The 21,680-nt window shown below is 50.3% G+C and overlaps 1 protein-coding gene and 1 long non-coding RNA gene across 20 annotated transcripts in view; one reads left to right on the top strand and one right to left on the bottom strand.

The window, feature by feature from the left end:
- fray (oxidative stress responsive kinase frayed) overlaps nucleotides 1-21,680 on the top strand; it is a 274,312-nt gene that overhangs the window by 151,524 nt on the left and 101,108 nt on the right. The gene's annotated exons all lie outside the window — the stretch shown is intronic.
- LOC129387267 (uncharacterized) overlaps nucleotides 1-21,680 on the bottom strand; it is a 73,580-nt gene that overhangs the window by 4,650 nt on the left and 47,250 nt on the right. For 9 of the 11 annotated variants that reach the window (XR_011892859.1, XR_008614527.2, XR_008614529.2 and 6 more), the window contains one exon: nucleotides 17,786-18,060. This is a non-coding gene — a long non-coding RNA (uncharacterized lncRNA). Of the gene's footprint in view, nucleotides 1-10,150; nucleotides 10,213-10,290; nucleotides 10,368-10,579; nucleotides 10,672-17,785; nucleotides 18,061-21,680 lie in introns of those variants that run through there. The other 2 variants (XR_011892861.1, XR_011892860.1) reach the window with 2 other exon arrangements.

Below are 21,680 nucleotides of genomic sequence, written 5' to 3'. Positions count from 1 at the left end.
TCACAAAACAGTATTTTCCATGCGTCGGAATTCCACGTATCGCGCTACACGGATATCACGATTTCTGATCTATGAGTGCTATTGACGGTTGGCTTATGCATTCGTGTTTCCGCTTTCTGTTACAGAAGGCTACCGCTATCTCGCGGTCCAATTGTTCCCTTGCCCTTATGAGGATCCGTGCTGGGAAACCCTGAGTCGCATCCGCACTCTCGGCGATGCACAGCCAGTCCCCGCTCCCATTTCCCTTGTCCCCGTTTTTCTTCGCGCAGTAATAGCGTGAATCATCCTGAATGCTAGGATTCGGTTTGCCGGACGCTCATACGCGAGGCTACTCGGTCGAGCGTGAAGTTAGGCGTGACTTGTGTACAAACCGCGACGGAGACAACCAGCGAACAGCTGTAGGAACGTCACTGATGAATGCAGCTCACAATGGGTGCTCGAGTGTTTGCAGACCTATGTGACTCACCTTTTTAGTGAGTGGAAGGGCTAGGGGGAGAGCAGCTGGAACAGCCCGCCGCGAAGTAGCGCAGACCTCGTCCCATTTGCTCGTATTTCTTGCTCCGTCATTTTGCAGCTTATTTCAGCCGAATTCGCCCCACATATTTCTCTCGCTTTGTAGCGTGTGCTTCGTCCCTCAGTTAGAGTGTGTCATGTAGCGTTTTACTGGTCTTACTAAGTGCCAAACCAGGCCTCCGGCTTCTATTAAAGTCGTAATCTCTTTTCCTTGAAATGGGACAACTTAAACTGGGAAATCTGGTCGTGCGTCCCTAAAGAGGACACACACACACACACACACACACACACACACACACACACACACACACACACACACACACACACACACACACACACACACACACACACACACACACACACACACACACACACACACACACACACACACACACACACACACACACACACACACACACACACGCACGCACGCACGCACACACGCACACACACGCACGCACGCACACACACCCACACACGCACACGCACACACGCACGCACACACACACACGCACACACACACACACACGCACGCGTGCACACACACGCGCACACACACACAAACGCACGCGCGCCAACACGCACACACACACACGCACGCACGCACACACACACACGCACACGTACACACGCACACACACACACACGCACACACACACACACACACACACACACACGCACACGCGCGCGCGTAGTCCATGTCCTGTCTTGACGAGCGTAGTATAGTTGTCGTCTCTTATCTGTCGTTTCAACTCCTCAAGGACGGATCAGATATTTCCACCATTGTTTTCCCTTTTCGGTTACCTGCCAGTAGTTCGAAAATGATCAGCCGCGTCTCCTCACGCGAGCACTACTCTTACAAAAGATGCCAAAAATCCTCCAGACTGCAGTGACATTTGAACTGCTTTAACCCACACTTACGAAGAATCGCCACGCTTCTTCTGAAAGCTTTCACAGAACTCCAGTACTACTTGAAGAAAATCCGGAAGCTCCTGGACAAAGATATTTCTGCGCTTTTCGAAAAAGCGCGCAGCGCCCACGGAGCAGCAGGCGTGAGCTGTCCAGGACATTTGAGACGCGCTCAGTAAGCGAGCCCTCAGCGAGGTGGTCTTTGATGAGTTCGCCTGTATACTCCCGGCGCGTCTTCTAGCACCCTTGTTGCCCGAACCCGTGAACCCCCGAGGAGACAGCACGCTCAGCGAATCAGAGAACGCCGGTGGAGCGATGGAAGGGCGCACTGCGGTGCGCGCGCACCAACGTTGCACGCGTTTTTGCACGAGACGAACCCGAAGTAAAATCGTTTGTGCTAAAACGCTCAGGTGTGAGCCAGTGCCCAGCGAAAGTGTTATCAAACCGCTTGCGCGAGGCGTTGCGTAGTGGTTCGAGCCTTCGTCTTGGAAGCGGGTAGTTGCTGGTTCCATGTTATACTGTACACCTGCTGCAATTTCTTTGTTCAATGCGAAGCGTTCTTTGCCTCATTCTAGGCACTCTGTGGTGAATAGGTATACACATATAGGTTCCCGTACTGCCATAGTTTTAAAATGAATGAGAGGCCGACGTTGGAATCGAACCTCTGCTCTCGAGCTTAGCAGCCCGGTGCAGCTCGTGCGCACACTTTCGCCGTTCCAAAGCCTTCGAAGCGTTTGATGCTTCTTCGTGGTTTTGGAGAGGGAAAATACGCTCAGTTCTGCAGCCCATATGGGAGCACGGCGCAGCGTAATGGGGAATGGGGGCGGGGAAAGAAAGATGAGAGGATAGAGGGGGAAAGGGAGAGTTGGTTTCTGGCAGCAGACGTCAGCATCATCTAGGGGCGATGGCCGGCGCTCGGGCAGAGGCCGTGCGAGGCCGGAGTCTAGTGGCGATCTAGGAGCCCGTTTGTGTACACATATTCAAGCAGGCTTGCCAGTGCTGGGAGGTGGTAGCGGGCCGGGAAGAGCAGGTGTGTCTCTGAGGTAGCCGGAAGTCCATACCGTCGGTAGGTGGCAGTGACTGGAGCGCGCTCCTGTGCTAGTGCAGGACAGGTGCAGAGTAGGTGCTCGAGGGTCTCGGCGTCGCCGCACCTTCTGCAGGCCGGCGAGGCGATGCGTCCCTTGGCATGGAGCCTAGCTGCCGTCCACACGGAGCCCGTGCGCAGACGGAGTGTGGAACGGTCCCGTCGCGAGAGGCCGTTCTCAGGGAGGAGTTTTGGGGCGCGGTTGGTAGCTACCCTGCTGTCCGGATGGCTGGATATGAGCAGCTGTTTGAGTCTCTGCCTGGAGAAATCCGATGCTGCGACTGCTCTGGTGAGTGGAACGGTCGGGTGGTGGGCGGCCTTAGCAAGGACATCCGCCTCCTCGTTTCCAGCGATTCCTACGTGGGAAGGCAGCCAGTGGAAGGAGATGGCTACCCCCACTGCAGAGAGGGCCGAGATTTTTGCTCTCAGGAGGGTCTCAGTGACTCCGTGTCGATGGTGATCGGAGAGGGCCTGGAGAGCCGGTCGTGAGTCACTTAGCACCGCCACTGGTTTTGTCGGGGGGTCCTCAGCCAGGAGGTCTGCAGCCAGGTGGAGTCCCGCCAGCTCAGCTGCTGTGGAGCTCGCGCGAAAAGGAAGTCGGCACTGCCTGCTCCTGCCCTCAGATGGGATGGCACATGCCGCTGCTGCGGAGCCGTTGGAGAGCACGGAGCCATCCGTGTACACGAGCAGCCTGCCGTCCAGCTCTTCCAGGAGTTTGGCAGTAGCTGCCTGTTGTAGTGCTGCTGCTGGCGTCCGGCGCTTTGATGCTCCATTCAGGGATAGGTGCACCTCTGGAGGCTTCTCGTGTGGCGGAGGTGTGACCATGGGCACTGGTCGCTGTACAATCAGCTCGTCGTAGAGCTGACAGAGGCCCCCCATGCGAGATAGTGGTTGGTTCCGCAGTCGGCAGAGCAGAGCCCCACCATCTGGAGCACGGTGCAGACGGTCAATGTGCCCTAGGGCACGTTGGAGCATGTGCAGCGACAGTGGCCATTCGCCAGCCTCAGCCAGTGTGGCAGCAATTCGAGAGTGCTTGGGGAGCCCGAGGATGCTCCTAACTGCACTCCTGTGCAGTCTCTCGAGTTGTTGCTTCCTGGCTGGAGATAGTAGAACCAGCGGCAGGGCATATAGCAGGATGGATGTGGCCGCCGCTTGGTTCATCCGCAGCGCCCACTTGACGGTGCAGCCCCGACCACACTGCTGCATCCTGCTCACTGCCCCCTGGACTCGCGTCCCATGCCACTCTCTCGTCTGCTTTCCTCGCGAGACCTTTCGCTTTTGAGGTGCTCTGTGAGAATGCACTGTCTTGAATATCGGCCCAAAGTCCTCAGTACTTTCCTTGTATCAGCTTATACGCTATACCTAGAAACTGGGCCACGTTGTAAAGCTTTCGTGATAGGCCCAGGTTAATGAGGTTTCAGCATTTATTCGCCGCTACAAATGCCACCGCCGTTTTAACGTGGATCACGTAACGCAGATTGTGTAACAGTCATTTAGTCGCAGGTCACGTCACGTTCCGCGTTTCTCTCGTTGACACCCGTTCGCGGTTCTTACGCAGAACCCAACAATCGGTGTGCCTGAATTCGCGCCGAATGGCCGCAGTAGACGCCGTTGACGTCATACGATCGCTGTCAGCGTGGTCGTCGTCTTCAAGCGATCGTCCCACACGATAGCGTCGCACACGCAACTATTCGATTTACACAAACACGTCGGTCCACTTTGCAACAATTTGCGGAAGCCGCTAGATAGCCAGCCACCTTCAAAATACTACGTGTAACATCGATTCCCGCAGTGCGTTTCGATTTGCAGACTTGTTATTTTTTTATTTTAGTATGAAAGGACTCTTCAGTACTAAAGCACAAGAAGAACAAATGAACAGGATTTGTCTATTCCATGGTTCATAATTGATGCTCACATTAAAAAACATTTTGGTAGCCCATAGTAGGTGTATGTAGATGTTTAACTATAAGAGCTTTGGACTGATTGCAACACAGAAAGAGATAGATATAAATGAGGTGCGACAAACAAGGATGTTAGCCGGAAGACTGACATCCAATTTGCTATAGACAGTCTATGAGCTTATGAGCTCACCTTTAATTGACAATTGGCAGGTATCGACGAAGGAGGAAAAAGAAATAGATACAATATTTGCGTACGCAATTTGCAGAACAGCCTAAACCCGTCTCCACATATTTTTAAACGAACACGGCCGCTCTTTGCCAACGACTCTGCCCTTGGTGAACAGTCTAAGGCGCCCTTTGGCAACGGCGTGCAGCGGCCAAAGTTGTTGAACCAGCGGGAGGTGTTATTCTCTGCGCATGGGGCGCTTGCTTGCCAAAGCGAAGGCTGCAGGCGAGACGCGGTGACCCTGACCTCGCGACGTCGAGGACGGGCGACCAAGTGGCAGTGCAGAGTCTCCTGATACGGCGACCCAATTTGCATCCCGTCCTTGTGTATGGGCAGCCTCCCGCACTTGCCCCATTCTATCCGGGGGTGTCTCCTTTCATCTCGGGAGAAACGAAGGATGCGCTTTCGCGCTTCGTCGCGCGACCGCCGCTGCGTTCGAGTGGTGCCCCGTTGGGCCACCCGGCCCGTGAGGACAGAGCGAACTCGAAAAAGCGGAGGTCACTCGGGAAGGTCGCGCGCAGCTTCTGTAAGGCACTCAATTTTACGATTGACTGGGACAGACCGAGATTGACCTCGACAAAGAGGGAGAAAAAGGGATGGTGACAAATGAGGTTGTTTTGACGAATAACCGAAGACGTAGAACGCACGACAGCCAGGGCATCCTCTCTCGGGGACCCCGCCTCTAGCCAACGCACACCTGTGCCGTAGCTCCGTTGTAGCCTTTGTAAACTGCGGTCCGCTGCCACATTGTCGAAGAATATACCGCCTACATCTCCAAGTTTTCGTGTACAACGTGCCGTCGCTATGCTTTCCTGATCCTGATGGTATGTCCGATATTATACCGCAGTCCGAAGACCAAGGAGGCCGGCTTTGTGCAACGTTCAAATGTGTTGAAAGAGCCGGAGAAATATTCGGGTAACGTTGCAGATTTTTGCCTGCTGCAGGTCGGTTCGGGTGCCTTGATTGAGGTCGGCGAAGTCCCCCAGCAAGTCGCGCGCATTGTTTGATCTGCAACAGACAGATGCTTAGTTGCACTGAGAGGTCAGACTCCCTAATTCTGATAAAGTGGGAGCCTTTTTGAGCAAGGATTCCGCGACAATGCTACGATAAGTGACGACGCCGTGAGCAGCCGTGACTGTTCAGGGACGCACTGCGTCTAAGCCTACCATAAAGGAAAATCGAACGTGCACTTGGTCGAACCTCGGTTTTCTGTTGACGAAGAATTAACAGTGCGTTCAGAAAATTTTACCTTGTTTCGCGAACTCCGCCTTGGTACGCGAACTTCGTATCGTGCTCACCGAAATCGTTCTTGTGACGCTGGGATGACGTTAATTTTTTAGCATTAACTTTGTTAATGATAACGTTTTCTCACTATTGATTTTTAGCTCGAAATATGTTTGGTATTTGATGCACCAGTTCAAGAAGAAACAAGCAATATTAGCAACGCTAAAAATTTGAAAGAAACGCCGTGAGTGGAATTGCATCTGTTATTTCGCGCATGAGCAACAGAAGACCCTTGTCGAGGAACTTTCTGCTGAGGGTGAGAGCGAGAAGGTTAGCGTCAATGGCATCAGATCTGGCCTCGAAAGATGGAATGAGTGCCAGGACTCTCTTGAAGAGCGCCACTCCAACTTAACTGTAACCAACAGAATGCTGAACTTGATGAATGCACAACTTGATCTATCATTTCTGGAGTACTGTGCACATTGGAAAGCATAGGAAAAAAAAAGAAGAAAACAAAACAAAGGAACAAGTCGAATCGAACAAATTTTTGGCCACAACTGAACCTGCACCTAAGCGACAGAGAGAGGAGCGAGCCCCTCAAGGAAATTTTTATGAAATGCTTGTTTTAAGGCGAAAGCCTTAGACGGCTCATGCGACAAATAAATCCGATGTCCGGCGTCACGCCGTCCGGCGTTATGGCACCAAAATTCCTGGGGAGTCGAACTCTGCAGCTTTTGTGGTAATTAAGGCACTCGAACCCACAACCTTTGGTGGGAGAAACGAGTAATAGGAACTAAAAACGCATTAGAATGAAAATTTCAAGTAATGTAATGAAGGTGTCGTGAGCGGGCGCGCCTTCATGAACTTTAGCGTATGCCAAAGTGACATTTTATTTGAGTTCCTTGAACCAGTATATATATATATATATATATATATATATATATATATATATATATATATATATATATATATATGGTGTGAGCATTATATTACCCCTTCATTTTCTTCATCATCATGGCCAGCGTCAGTTTCTTCAGCGCGCGAGCTGCGAAATAAACCGCTGAGGCTTAACAGCTGTCTCGCAATGTATATATATAGGCACGAAAGATACAAAGTATGTGAAAATACCGCAGAATAGGTGACCTCTCTGGCGTCATTAGCGCAATTTAAAAAAAAGAAAAATTTGACATTCACTATCACCGTAAAGTCCCCCCACCCTTCCTCTCGCCTTCCCCTTATTTCTAGCACAATAAACGCGGATAACATTTTTAAAGACCCGTCTGCTAGTTCAGCATTTTACAGCGTTTCTGTTTCATGTGCCAACTATGGCTGCATTTATTCTTTTTTTAACAGTGTTTTCTTATTACTGCTTATCGGGCCTTTCGGCTTCCTTTGTTCTCCTTCACTATATATATATATATATCATGTACAGTACCAAAGAAAGAAAAGCCTGCTGCTTAATAAGCCTGATGTTTATATTTCAAAAGGCAGGCGAAACTTAACACTGATTCACATTGTGTCTTCATTGTCGGAATAACAAAGTGCAAAATTCTTCCGTTCGCAGGGTTTCGTGTGTAGCTTTGTTAAATTCTCACCAACTGTGCTTCAAATCGCGGCTAGTTATCACGTACCCTTCAGTCATAATTCGTCACGCCCGCTTGGAAAACTAGAGCACCTACGTGCACGATCGTGTCACTTATGGGGCGATTTACATATAGTACACAAAGGGCAGTTCTGCACGAGCCATGTGATTTGAATCGATAATGACCAACATGTAGAGCTGCAGCCGTCGATGAAGGTCAAATTTCGCTATATGCGCCTTCGATGTAACGAGTTTTGGCTGTATCCTCCGCATATTCCGCGTTGATTGGTGCCCCGGTCTTCCGCAGTGCGCTGTCCCTCTATGAATTCGCGCCAGTGGCGACCCAGTTACCGAGCGAAGGCTACCGAGTAACGCCTGATAAAAGAGAACCATTCTCTTATCAGGGATCACCCCGAGTGCGCTAAATGCGAGGCAGCCGGTAAGCAAGCGATAGCGACCGCTGCGAATCAATGGAAGCAACACACTTGACCCGATCTTGTTGCTCGACCACAAAACACGCTACGTGTAAACACTTGTGACCCAGTCGACTCGGGCTCGTCCTACACAGTCTATTCAATCCGGAGATATCAAGCCCGTTGTGTTGTTTCTTTTTCGTTTCCACGTTATATATATATATATATATATATATATATATATATAATATAGCGTTGCAACGCTATATTACGCAAATTGTCTGTGCAAAACATAAGGGCGTTGTTATAGTCGACTGACACGGTCGGTAAATGTTCGTTTTTGCGTCTTTTACTGTTTCACACCAACAGCAATAACCGTTGGACAAATACAGTTCGTTCCTATCCTATCCTATCCTATCCTATCCTTGTTTAGCGGAGCCTCCTCTCATGGTGAGAAGCAGGATTTGTAAATTATGCTTCTTCACTAATGGAGAAGCATAATATACAAATGCTGCTTCACTTAATATTGCCCGTCAGTGTACATCTTAGGACACTTTTTAGCGGCCAGAAGAAAATGTTGCAATAATGCACAAAGTAAACTGTAATGCTCGCGTGTACCCGTTGCGGGCGTAGCTCAGTGGCTATGGCATTGCGCTGACCACAAGGTCGCGGGTTCGAACTTTGGGCGCGGCGGCCGTGTATCTATGGGGACGAAATGCTAAAGTACTCGTGCACTTGGATTAGACACACGTCAGAGAACCCCGGGGCGTCGAAATTGATGCGGGACATCTACTACAGCGTTTCTCATCGTCCACTGTGCATGCAGCTATAGGGACGTTAAACCTCACAATTTCAGAAAGAGAGATAGAGATTGTGAAGAGGAAGCAATGTACCTGCGCAGGAACTGCTTTCTCGTCCTTTCTGCCCAAATTCCCCGTTCTCTCCTCAGCGTCTCACCGCGAAAGGTTGTACTTTAACCGTGATGCGTGAGCACTAAATTTTGTGGACATGAGCTTCTTTAATTGTACGAAATCACATATTCAAATACACAGAGTGACAAATGAAGCGCGGGAGTCGGCTGGAAACAGCCCGAAGGGAGTACAACACTTGCCTACTTTAAAGGCGACACTGTAAAGCATTCTTCATTTTTTTTTTTTACAGCGATAGCTATTACGGGTTCACTCCCCGGCCGTGTTTGCAAAATTTTGTCCGCCGGTTATGGTATAGAATAGGAAGAAAAAACAGCCGTAGCTATTTCACCCCACCGAAGGGAAGCGCCACCTCCATAATTAATAAAGTTTTATTCTCCTTGACGGGAGATTGCTCCTCGTGCATCTGCGAATGTTTGCTCCCGATACAGCTTTCTGTTGCTCGGTATCTGCTACATTAGAGTGTTTTTTTTCCGAGCCTGTAAGAAGCCCGCGAATACACGCAAAATGCCTGGAGCGGCCAGTCGCACGGGAATATTGCGTGTTTTCTCGGACTTATTTAACGCTCAGAAAAGTACTTTTATGTAGCACGTATTGATCAACAGAAAGCTGTATCGGGACTTTTTATGTTGCTCTACAATTTTTTAATCCACACGTTTAATTTTATTATAATATTCGATAAGCTCATTAATTAATTAATTAATAGTTAATGTTAATTATGTATTTAGGCGGTATGCAAAAAAAAATAATTGAGTATCTCCAAGCGACGGCAAACAACATTAGCTTGGTTCTGTCCAGCTACGTGGCATTGGCATATTCTTAAATCTTGGTCCATGACAGTTGGGACACCCTGTATATAATACTTGTACACGTTACAGAAAAAAAAATGTAACCGATTGCAGTTACAATTACTTCATTCAAAAATATAATTGATTACGGCTACCAATTACTGACCCACGAAAGTAATTGAATAATTACTCAAAAATAATAGATTACTCCTACCTTAGTTTCCTCCGATCTTCTGTACAGATGCAGTAATCAGAACGAACTGGCCGGGCTGTTTCAGTGTGCCTTCTGCCGCCCTTCCTACATTGCTTATCAGCACAAAGATCCGCCGTGGTTGCTTAGTGGCTATCGTGTAGGGATGCTAAGCACGAGGTCGCGGGATCGAATCCCGGCCGCGGCGGCCGCATTTCGATGGGGGAGAAAGGCGAAAGCACCCGTGCACTTAGATTTAGGTACACCTTAAAAAACCTCAGGTGGTCCAAATTTCCGGAGTCCCCCACTACGGCGTGCCTCGCGATCAGATCGTCGTTTTGGCACGTAAAACCCCATAATGTAATTTTTTTAAATGTGCACTGACACTTACTTTTAAGAAATTTCGTTGGTCATCGTCCCTCGTTTGTCGTTGTGAAGAGATTCGCAGTGACACTGAAAACGTGGTCGAGGAGGACAAATAGTGGTTAACTCGATGTACGCGCCGGGAGTTAAGGCGGCGTTGTAACGTACCTGGGTCATCTATGCAGCGCAGGGCTTCATTGTTGCTGAGACTTGAAGAAGACGCTCCCGATTGGGCCACTGAAAAACTGAAAAAAAAAGGAAATCGTCTATATGTGACTTCTGATATTATCGTCCTAAGTGGGCTGTTGCACTGTTTTGCTGTGTCGTGTGCACCAACTGTCGTATGGCGTTTAGTTTTGTATGTTGTTTTCTGCGCGTACACACCGATGTTTCTGTCGTCACATGTTGCGTTAAAAAAATTGGGTATGCAGTGAACTCTCGTTAATTCGATACTTACGGGACCACAATAGACGCCAAGACCACTAGATGTCTCTTTCGCTTGAGCACAGGTTTTACACCCGTGAGGAAAAAAAGTATACGGACCACAGGCTCACCGGGAAAAAAGAAAAAAACATGTTATCTTTACTTCAGACGCGCAAAGAGAAATTGACGAGGATAGGGGAGAGTTCGCAATGCCAGTTTTCGACTGCAGCCCTCTGTCTCACATTATGAAAAAGAAAATTGTCATTCACCCGAATGTAGCGCGAAGCTACAAAGGGTGTTGAAACCTGGACGGGTTTCCTTTGTAGCTTCGCGCTACGCTCGGGTGGATGGCAGTTTTCCTTTTCACGACACTTCTTCCACCTTGCGGGATCCTGCAGTACTGATTTGTCATATCTCCAGTTATATTCATAGGCTTTCTATACATTGGCTGAAAAGAAAACCAGCTGCATCGCGGAATCATTGGTCTATAATTTTGCTTAGGGCAGACGTGGGTCACAGGAACAGGGTCGGCTTGCGCGAACATTTAATAACGAAAATAATAACGCCTTTAAGAACGCGTTCTTGTGCGGACTAGGCGTTGTCTACGGAACATTTAAGAACGCGTTCTTAAATTTCTTATTTTCGTTATTAAATGCTCGCGCAAGCCGCCCCAGGTCCTTGGTCAGGCGCGGGTAAGCGCCTTTAGTCTTGACACTTTTGGCTTCCTGTGTGAAAAGTAAACAATTAAATAAAATAAAAATAAATACATAAATGTCCCTCTACGACAGACTGTGAAGCGGCGTGGACGTCCTGCTGGCGTGTGCCGTAAATGCGCAGTTAACTTACTGCGCAGCTGTTTAGGGGACAGACTCGACTGGAGAGAATGGAGTCATTCGTTGTCTCATCAGCTCTGGCGCGCCAGACGACCAAAGCAACACGTGACAGTGGCACATGCAACCGCTTCTGGCCACGCGACGCGCGGCGCCCCGTTGTCGGACGAGGGTTGATGCGCACAAACTGCTGGGGGCTTCCCGCTTCCCCTTACGACGGCGCCGCGTCGTTTTGCCGGATACGACGGGACGCCGTGCAGGACGCCGCAGACGCACGCACGGGTGTATAATTATGCTCTGCACCCGGCACTGGTCTCCAGCCGCGCTTGTTTCTCTAGCATTTCCCTGGTTTGTGTTTTGTTTCTCTCTCTCTCTCTCTCTCTCTCTCTTGGCTGAGCGTGGCTATAAGGGAAAGCGAATGGATGCCGTCTGGCAGAATGAAAGTGCGCCTATTACGGGCCGAGCATTCCTGGGCACGAAGCTAATGACGGCCCGTCTGGCCTGGACACGCCAGGACCAGTGTTGCTAGTGCATTTGTTGATTCTATTTTTTTTTCCACCCGTTCCATCCCGAAGCTTCGTAACAGCCCGTATATAGGCCTGTGCTGTCGGGGCTGAATTCTCAGTGAATTGCTTTGGAATGAATGAATGAATAAAACTTTATTTGAAACGGCTCTTCGTCCGTGCCGTCCGCCGCTTCGGTGCCGTGTGATCATGTAGTAGCACCCGGAGCGGGGGGTGTGGTGGCGCCCTGGACGTGCCTCATGTGTTGCACAAGGAGCGACCAAAAAGCGGCTCGGTGGGGTTCAGGCGGAGTGGTCCAGCTCTCCCAGCAGTAAGGAATAGATCGGCTCAGGGAAGAGGTGGGGAGATAGTAAGGCGAGGACTGTGCACGGGGGCAGGTCCAGTACGTGTGGCGAACGTCGGGATAGCCGCCGCACACCGGACATGCCGGATGTTCAATAATGTGTTGCATGGCGTCATTCGCCAATGTTAGAGTTTGAGCCTGACGAATTAGGGAGCCGTCGTGGCGGGTGAAGGAGGGATCGGGGGCCGGAAGGGTACATGCAGACGAGCGCAGTTCGCGGAGCCTAGCGCGGCTTTGCTTGCGGTGTTCAGCGCGGTGCATTCTGGCGCAATAGGTGTCAGGCCATGGAATAGGAGCGCTCGGTATTTTAGACTCGCGAGCGAGGGAATGAGCACGCTCATTTCCCTGTATCCCCTGATGGCCCGGCACCCACTCCAAGAGGACGTGTAGTGAGGGATGTTGTTGCATGTGTAGCGCGAGGGATGCCCCAATATGACAGGGAAGTAGGTTGTTTGCGAAAGAACGAAGGGCTTCCTGGCTGTCTGAGCGAACGGTTATGGTTGGCGTGGAGTGAGGGGGAATAGTAATGGCTTCCGAATGGCAAGGATCTCGGCGTCGGTTGCAGAGGGTACTCCGCTATGCCAACGAGTGATGCCACCCTGAGGGCCGATGACTGCCGTCTTGGATTCGGTCGGCGAGAAGGCGGCGTCAACATAGTAGGTGTCATGCGCTGGGTCAGTTAGATGGGTCGCCCGCGCCTGTCGCCTGCCTGCGTTGCGTTCGGAGTGCATATTCCGGGGTATCGGTCGGACTTCGATTCGAGGGATAGTTATCCATGGTGGAGGGTCGATGGAAAGAGGTGGAAGTGGTGAAGTGTCGTGTCCCAACATTCGCAGGATGGCGCGTCCTTGGGACGAGGTGCTCAGACGGAGATGCTGAGACTCCCGGTGTGCTTGGACCTTCACATCCAAGGTGTTGTGCAGGGTTGCGCGTTCAACATCGATGCTACGGGCGTACCTGGGAACACCCATTTCAATGCGGTGACATCTTCGCAAAGAAGCCTCGAGTCGTTTGGTCTGGGTGCGTGTAAGTGCAACGTATGGCAGGCCATAGAGGATTCGGGAGTAGATTGCTGCCTCAGCAATTTTACGGAGTTCGTGTTCACGCAGGCCTGTGTGGCGCTTGCTTACGCGTGTCATCATGTGTATGACCTGACTTGCCTGATGGAGAATGCGCCGTAGCCACTCCGCACTACGTCCATTCTCTTGCCACAGAAATCCGAGGATGCGGACGGATTTTCTGCGCGGGATAGGTTCGCCGGTCATAGTCAAGGTGATGTGGGCGCGTTCAGCAGCTGCTTTGCGCGTAGAGGAATTCAGTACGACGACGTACTCTGATTTTTCCGGGGAGCATGTGAGGCCTAGCTGGTGTATGTAGGTGTCGACGATGTCTAAGCCGGTTTGAAGTGTGGCTTCCTGTTCGCCTGGGTTTCCGGTGGCACACCAAAGTGTGATGTCATCAGCGTATATTGCATGGCGTAAACCTGTAATTGCTTTGGGTGGTACTTTTTCGCACCTGCGTGATCTAACTTGCAGAGCGACGCGTCACTGTAGCGACGGGCATCCGTCGTTGCATTCCACGGAGGAAGGAAACTAAGGAGAGGCCCTACCCCCTCCGCGCGCTAGGAGAAAAGTGTGGCGGAAATGACGTAGTAGGTTCTCATTTTTTTGCTGCTTTTTTATTTTTTCTGTTGTATGGCCACGCCTTTTGGGCCACGATGGCGGCGTTGTTATGGTTTTGAGCGCTCACACGTGTTGCTCTGGTAGGTTTCGGGCCGTGGCAAAGGCGCTGAGTGGGCGGGTTTGCGTTAGTCACCGTGTCTTGTTGCGCTGTGTTACCTGCACCGTGCTCTGCCAGATGTTGCGCGAGCGCGCGACACCACGCGCAGCGCGGCGTGGTTTCGCGAAAGATGTAAACAAGCGAGGAGGGTGGCCCAAAAGGCGGAGCATCGCCATGAGCAACGCCAAATTCCGGCTTCACTTTTGCTTCACAAAGAGTGACGTCAGGGCCTCTCCTTAGTTTCCTTCCTCCGTGTTGCATTCAGAGTTATGCGACGTGAAAATAATGGTCGCGCGTGGAAGGCATATACGGTCCGTTTTTGCAGGTCTCCTTTCGGCCGCCTTTGGCCCGTTTACGCACGTGCACGAGTAAAAGCGATACACCCGAAAAGTGGCAGCTATAGAACAACACTCCTGCGCTTTTTACACGAGCTCGTAGTGCGTGCTTTCCTGCAGGGGCTTGGATTTATAGGTTGGGTCAAGCGTTATGCATCTGCGTGTGGCGCAGAAGTTACTCCTTCGTCTAGACTCTCCACCGATGTCACGCGTTCGACGTCGTACCGTCGCCGTCAAGGGAGGCGACAAGCCGGATCTCCCAAATCTTGCCAGCCGATGCCGGCAGAAACGCTGAATATGGGTCGACCTTAAGCGGCAGCGAGCGCACGAGGAAAGTACCGTGAGGGCAATGAGCGTGACCCACACATGCTATACCGCATTAATATCACTCCGGTGTAACAGCAGGAGCCCGCCAATTCTTTAGTTTACTTGTCCCGAGTTTCCGCCCGCAATGGGTCGCATACGGTATGCCATACAGGCTATACTTGCAAACTTCTCCATCTTCTCTCTCTTGTATCCCTACGTAGTATGTACCCGAACAGTGTAAAGGAAATGTTAAATCGCATCCTCTCCATTCTTATTATTGCATTTTCAATCGCTGGCCACGATTATGATGGATGTAACGGAAGAAATTCAGCAAGACAACGACGTTCCTTTCGAAAGTACAGCAGTGATGCGTACGCGTATTGATGCGTACGCGTAACAGTGTGTAGGTTGGAAGAGAAAGAAACGCCACCCGCGGAAGGCGCGATCAACGCGAGAGTTTCGCTCCCGTAAACCTGTGGCACAACTGATTGGCATCGCGTGTCTCGGATTACGGCGTCTCTTTGGAAGAGCGGAGCCCTCCCACCAGATGCCATTGAGCAAAATCGGCGATCAGATTGTCTACGCTTCGATAAATGTATCTTCAGTCTAGATAAAAGAAAAAAATTGCATGGAGATTATTCGGTATCAATTTGATGTATCTGTACGTATTTATCGAGCTTCAGCGGAAGAATGAATGAATGAATGAATGAATGAATGAATGAATGAATGAATGAATGAATGAATGAATGAAAACGGTTATTACACTTTGCTAGCTAATCCTCAACCAAGCACTCAGCTCGTGAACGTTTACAGGAACTTCTGGATGTAGTCCACCAGGTAGTGTAGGTCGTGCCGGGTGAGGATAGGGCAGCACAGTGTAGGAAGGAATCGAAGGCTTGAAAAACAAAGTGCCATCAGGCCATTCTGCTACGCAGCGTCCATTGGTAGTCTCCGATTGATGTGTCGAAGTTAGCTTCGACCACAATATTTAGTTTTCGCGGGCATCAACACATGAGTGTGAACAATAAGGTTGGAGATGAGGATTCCGTGAAATGGCTACACGATGCACTCAGACCATCGTGCTATATAACATGGAGAAATGTTACTGTGTCGAGACGGCACTCACACTCTCTGGTGTCTCAGTCTAGGGCGGGAACAGCGGGTGGCAGCACATGATGTTCATTGACTGAAAAACGACAAGTTCGCCGGGGCTAATTCGCAGTGGTTTATTGGCCACGGCGTTCTACAACCGACCACTTGATCGCGAGTTCTGTACACGCAGTGGCGGCGGTATTTTGATGTGAGCCAAACGAGATCGCGCTCCCGTGAGGTGTGCGCACCGAAAGGACCGTGGGCAGTCAAATTAATCCGTGGCCCTGCGCAACGACGTCTCTCGCAGCGTACGTGTTGCTTCGATACGACAAACCACGTGGGATCAATCAATATATATCAATCCGGCCTGAGTGTAGGCAGTCAATGACTCGGGCCACTATCAAGATCCGCGCTGGCAGCACCGAGGCCGGCACGACGCACGCACATAATCGCTAAGTGCCGCAAGTCTTGCCTAACGTGCGTACACGTCACGTTCACTAAGACGTGTACTTACCACACCCGCTAGGGGGCGCGCTCGGAGAAAATCGTGCAGCCGCTTGCGCGTGCTTTGCGGAATCTCGAAGTCGCGTGTCACGGTAGCCACGCGTGCGGACGGAGGTTGGAGGGGGTGAAGGGGGGAGGGGTGGCTGGCCAATTGGCCGGCCGACCGAGCGACGCCGTCGCTGCCGCTGACGCCGCGCCGTCGTGTCTGCAACCTTGGCGCGGACCAGGAAGGAGCGAAAAAGGCGCCACCGTTTAGGCCTGATGCCACGACCGACGGTCACGTCGAAGAGAGAGAGAGAGAGAGAACAGCACGTCGACGACGTAATAGAGCGAAGAGCCGCGCTGCCATTTGCCTCCCTTTCGCCCCCTTGATTCCTTTTTGGTGCACCCCTCGGTCTCACGTCCTTTACGGAAGGCGCGAAGACCATTCTTCGCTCATCTGTGTAAATATACGAGCCCCGAAGGGCCTTTTCACGGAGCGGGTGATGTTTTCCAAAGAATAATCGCAGCCTTCGTAGAGCGTAACAGAGTATCATGAACCGAGCACGTGCATCACGGAAGCGGCGTAAAGATCGAGATTCGCAGGAGAAGCTCGAGACGACGGCGAATATATCATGGTCTATAACAGCCTTTAAGTTTTTTCTTTTTTTTAGTTCGAGGAGGCTGCTGATGGCTTTGATAAGACTACCGGGACTGAACAGGAAGGCGGATCGCTTGCAAATGCGATCTCGATGGTCTCTGCGCCGACTGGGAACGAAGAAATGGGCGTCCTAGGAAGAAAAAGATGTGGGACGCAAATGTGTACCGAAAGAAAACCGCAGAAGAAGAAAAAAATACAGAAAAAAAGCAATGAAAATACCACCGAAAAGGAAAATAGGCTCAACGCGTCACTCCAATCTCCGCCCTAAGCGACGCTGACGCTTTTCGGAAGTCACCCAACGAACAACGCTTGGGTTTGCCCATTGAAGGCGTGATAGCCCAAAAATTACCATGGCAGCTCTCGGTAGCACTGTTTAATGTAAACAGTCAGATCGGCTGAACCATGTACCACTCGTACGGATCGAGCAGCCGTAAGTTTTCGAAAGCAGGCCGTCAACGTAAGGGACAAGCCCGTTCTAAATCTGTAGCTTCCGAACTCGGGCTGTCGCATAGTTTGTTTGCAAGCCGTCAGACGTGGTGGACGTTCTGTGAGTTCCCGCCTTAGAACACGTGAATCCTTTTTTTTTCATTTACTGCACTTCGCCAAACCCGCCGTGGTTGCTTAGTGGCTATGGTGTTCGGCTGCTAAGCCCGAGGTCGCGGGATCGAATCCCGTCCTCGGCGGCCGCGTTTTCGTGTAGGGTAAATGCGAAAACACCCGTGTGCTTACATTTCGGTTCACGTTAAAGAACCCCAGGTGGCCTAATTTCCGGACCCTCCCCCCCCCCCTCCTTACAGCGTGCTTCATAATCAGTAAACGGTTTTGGCACTTAAAACCCCATAATTTTTTGTGCTTCGCCAAGGACAGAAATGACATTTCAAGTCACAGTAGATGGCGCATACTCCTGTATGCGGACTGACATTTATTAGAGATTCATACAGCTCTTAACTGAATACAATTTAACGCAGGTACATAACTGACGAGCAGCGCGCGGTGTAGAAACAACTCCTCGCCTTCGTACACCGCTCATCAGGAGTGTAGGTATTTGCACCGTTTCAGGATATTTTGGCGCTGGAATGGAAGCCACAAGGCGTCCTCTGCACGGACTCGACACTGCGAAGACGACGCTCGGGCTCCGTACGATGAAGGGTCACCGCATGACCTGTAACAAACAAGATGTGTAGTTATACGAGTATTTGTATCATTGCGTATGGGTTTGATCTTAGCGCTGGTCTTTTTTTTTTTTTCCCCGTGGGCCAATCTGAAAGGTTGTCGTTATTTCGTTGCGCTAAGAAAAAGTCACAGTCTTTGTGGCTTATCTTAACCCCAAACGATTATCGCCATTTATCTTGCCTGCACTTCCTGTACTTAACGCTGGGCTCCCGGTGCTTTCAGGTCACGAACAGCGTGCGTCTATGCACTGTGACATAGCCTTCCTTACAGCTAAGTATCAGGCACACAGCGCTAAGGAAAGGAAATTCATGCAATGTAGATGACGAGTATTGTTTCGGGACAAGCTAGGCCACATAGGCAAATTTTTAGTTTCCTTTAGGACGTCTTATCCCATCAATCGATCATTGTGTAATTTCGCTGTCGGAGAGTGTTTGGAGGGGAATTTTCGCCGCCTGTGGTTATGAAATCGATAAATCCAAGGGCAAAGACGCTTTCCCGCATGGCCTCAAAACAAGGAGAAAGCAAAAGTGTTTGAGCAGTGTCAGTGCGACGAGCAGTGTCAGTGTCAGTGCGGCACCGCCAACCGTGCCTTTGGCACGGTTGCGGTGCCGCGGTAATAAAGGCGGTGCGATACTGGTCGTAGGTGCTTTTATGGCTTGGCGCGCCGAAAGCACTTAGCGGTAGAAAGCAATGGCAGCAAACCGACAGCGCTGATGCAGCTGACTCGGTACAGCCAGGTACTGCGGCGGCAGGTCTGTGCATGTCGATGCAAAGTGCAAAGGCCAGTACCTGGAGAGAACAACAGTTGTCTGACGTCCGTATATGGCACCAGCTAAAGCGCCTCGAACTCTTCGTGCTTCGAATCGCTTTGCGCAAACGATACATCAGAGTATTTTACTGTACCTCGACAGTAGCTTCAATACATTGGCTTGATTATATGTTTGAAAACTCCTCGTATCAAATTGCGATCGATACCACCGCTTCGCTGGAACAGGCATCCTTCTTCGATGTTGAAATAACACTCGGCACTGGTGGTGAATCACGTGCTTTTCCAGTTGCCGTTAATATCCCCATCAAAGTCTCGGTACGACCGATCGGAGTCTCTACATGGGAAACGCCTCGGGACAGCTCTTGGTGTGCCAAAGACAGCTGCTAGCAACGAGGTTTTTCACGAGTCACAGTCGTCCTCTCTCCGCCTCCTTGCATCCGTCACCGTCTGCTCTGGCAACTATGCCGCCTCAGTGAGGCTCAGGCAGGAAGGGCGCTTCTCCAACGACTTAGGAGACGGACGGAATCACGCATCTTTGTGGTACTCGACACACCTCGAGCGCTTGACTTGCCAATTTACTAAAATATTAAACCGTCAGATACCACCGCGGCCATATGAGATTGTGGAATGTGAATTCTTACCATTCCGCATATTCTCAACAAGCGACTTACACCTGTAGCACAGGCAAAATCATTGGTGACAGAATACATCGACAGAATGTGTGACAAACATGTGCAGTTGTACACCGACGGCTCTGTTGACAAAGAGAATGGAGCCAGCGCAGCGACGTACGCGTGATACCGACCCTCAGTATCACGTGGGCTGCCAGACTTGATCGCGTCGTGTCTTCTATACGGCATGCGCAAGTATCGCCATCGCAGCAGCCTTGCGGAAACTGAATTCCTGTCAGTCTCAGTCTGCAGTTCTCTTTTCAGACAGCAAGGCTGCGCTGCAACCATTAGGGCGCGCATTTAATTCCCCTCGACAAGTGCATTCGGTAGGCATTATTACATGCTAGCTATTAAATAATTACAGAAAGTCGGATTTACCATCGTGTTCCAGTAGGTACCTTCCCATAGCGACGTAGCAGGCAACGAGGCCACTGACAGCCTGGCGCGCAGAGCGCTACAATTCAAGCCTACGAAGAATGTTCCCCAGGACGCAAAAACAGACATGAAGAAGGTCATCTTAAGCCGCTTCCGTTCATTGTAGTCTACGCCGCGTCAATCTTGTTTGATTAGATTATACTTAACGAAACTGATGCCGCTCTCCTGTATCGCATCAGCATAGGGTCAGCGCAAACTCAAGCTTGGCGGTGCAAGACAAGGCTTGGCCCGTCATCGTGGTGTGTGCATTGTCAAGCTCTCGCTGACATTGAACATTATATACTAAGGTGTCCTGAATTTGAAGTAGAACGCAAGAAATTTATAGGTGGGCTTAAGCGCGAGACGGCACCACACTCAATTAAATGCAAATGACATCTTGTTCCTGCGAGGACATTGGATATTTAGGAAGCAGGTGCTTCGGCTGCTCCTAAAGTTCCTCCGTGATACAGAGTTGGGAAGTGAATGGCGAATCGTATATGGGTCGTCGTGGTTCTGAAAACGCTAAGCCTATATATATATTGGGCTCCGAGTCAACTTGTTTGGAACGTGACGGATTTAGTTGTGCTGCGAAGTGTTGCAGACCATATTGCGGTTGACAGGTAGAGTTCAGGTGAAACAACTGTCGGCAACATTTGCAAGGCTATAGGTCCACCTGCAGCAAGCAACAACCCTCCTCCCATACTCCTCGTTTGTTGGGCGTTAAGTTCAATTTCAACGTACTTCTGTCACATCAGCATAACTGGAAACGATTTAGCTTCATCAGCAGGCCTTTAACAAGCTGATGCCAAGAAAAAAAAGCATCCTTCATAAAGACTCACAGTTCTACGAATGCGCTAAGCCGTCTCTTCAGTATGGTGCGCTTTTATTCCGCTCTTTGTAGATTATTAGAAACAGTACATCATGCGGTCTGCTCTGTTGCAACCCAGACGCTTCTGCGGAGCGCTTTCTCGTGGGCTGTCCTGTCACACTACCCACGTGACAGGCTTAATCTCTTAGACTCGCGCCTTCTGCAACCAAATCAAAGTTGGACTGTCGCCCAGATTTAATAAATAGAAGCGTGTTTTGACAGCCCTACGGGAATCACGCAAGTCCGCTTCGAGTCGTGCTTATATCTCTCGGCGCCTGCGTGGCTGTAAACAACGCTGTTTGAGTTGGTTGTTTGCTACAAGTTACTACGAACTTTCCGATGTAATTGACGGTGTTTATTCCTCTACATGTTTTTTCGCGCAACGTGTTACGAGCTTATACACCGCACGTACGTATGCGGAAGCGCGACGACCTTTCACTTACGTTATGTTAGTTTTATTTGTTTTTAAAGCGAATAGTTTTCTTGGCCTCTTTCGTCCGTTCTTCTGATTGGTCGGCAAGGTTCGTTCGTTCGTTCGTTCGCTCGTTCGCTCGTTCGTTCGTTCCATTAGCTTGCATTGGCAATCATCGTCGATGGTTTCTGTTGAAGTTTTGCGTTTTGTTTCTAACCTATTTTCATTTCCTCAGTTCTTTTTAGGAACCATTACATTGTTCTCATTTACTTTTTTTTTCTCTGGAGGAAGACATCCTGCAGTCAGTTCTGGAGATGTTCGTCTGGCCATACACTCAGCTTGCTATTCCAGCAGACGACCTGAGTGAAATGTGAAGTAACCTGCACATGCGTAGTACACATGCACACTGCATCACAAGCGGACATTGTAAGACGCAACTAGGATGTCTGGTTAAGAGGAAGCCAGCTACGGTGCC

The sequence above is a fragment of the Dermacentor andersoni genome, chromosome 2 (assembly GCF_023375885.2).
Source record: "Dermacentor andersoni chromosome 2, qqDerAnde1_hic_scaffold, whole genome shotgun sequence".
NCBI classification, from domain to species: domain Eukaryota; kingdom Metazoa; phylum Arthropoda; class Arachnida; order Ixodida; family Ixodidae; genus Dermacentor; species Dermacentor andersoni.
The sequence above is the reverse complement of the archived record's forward strand: the minus strand, read 5'-3'. Positions and strand labels throughout refer to the sequence as shown.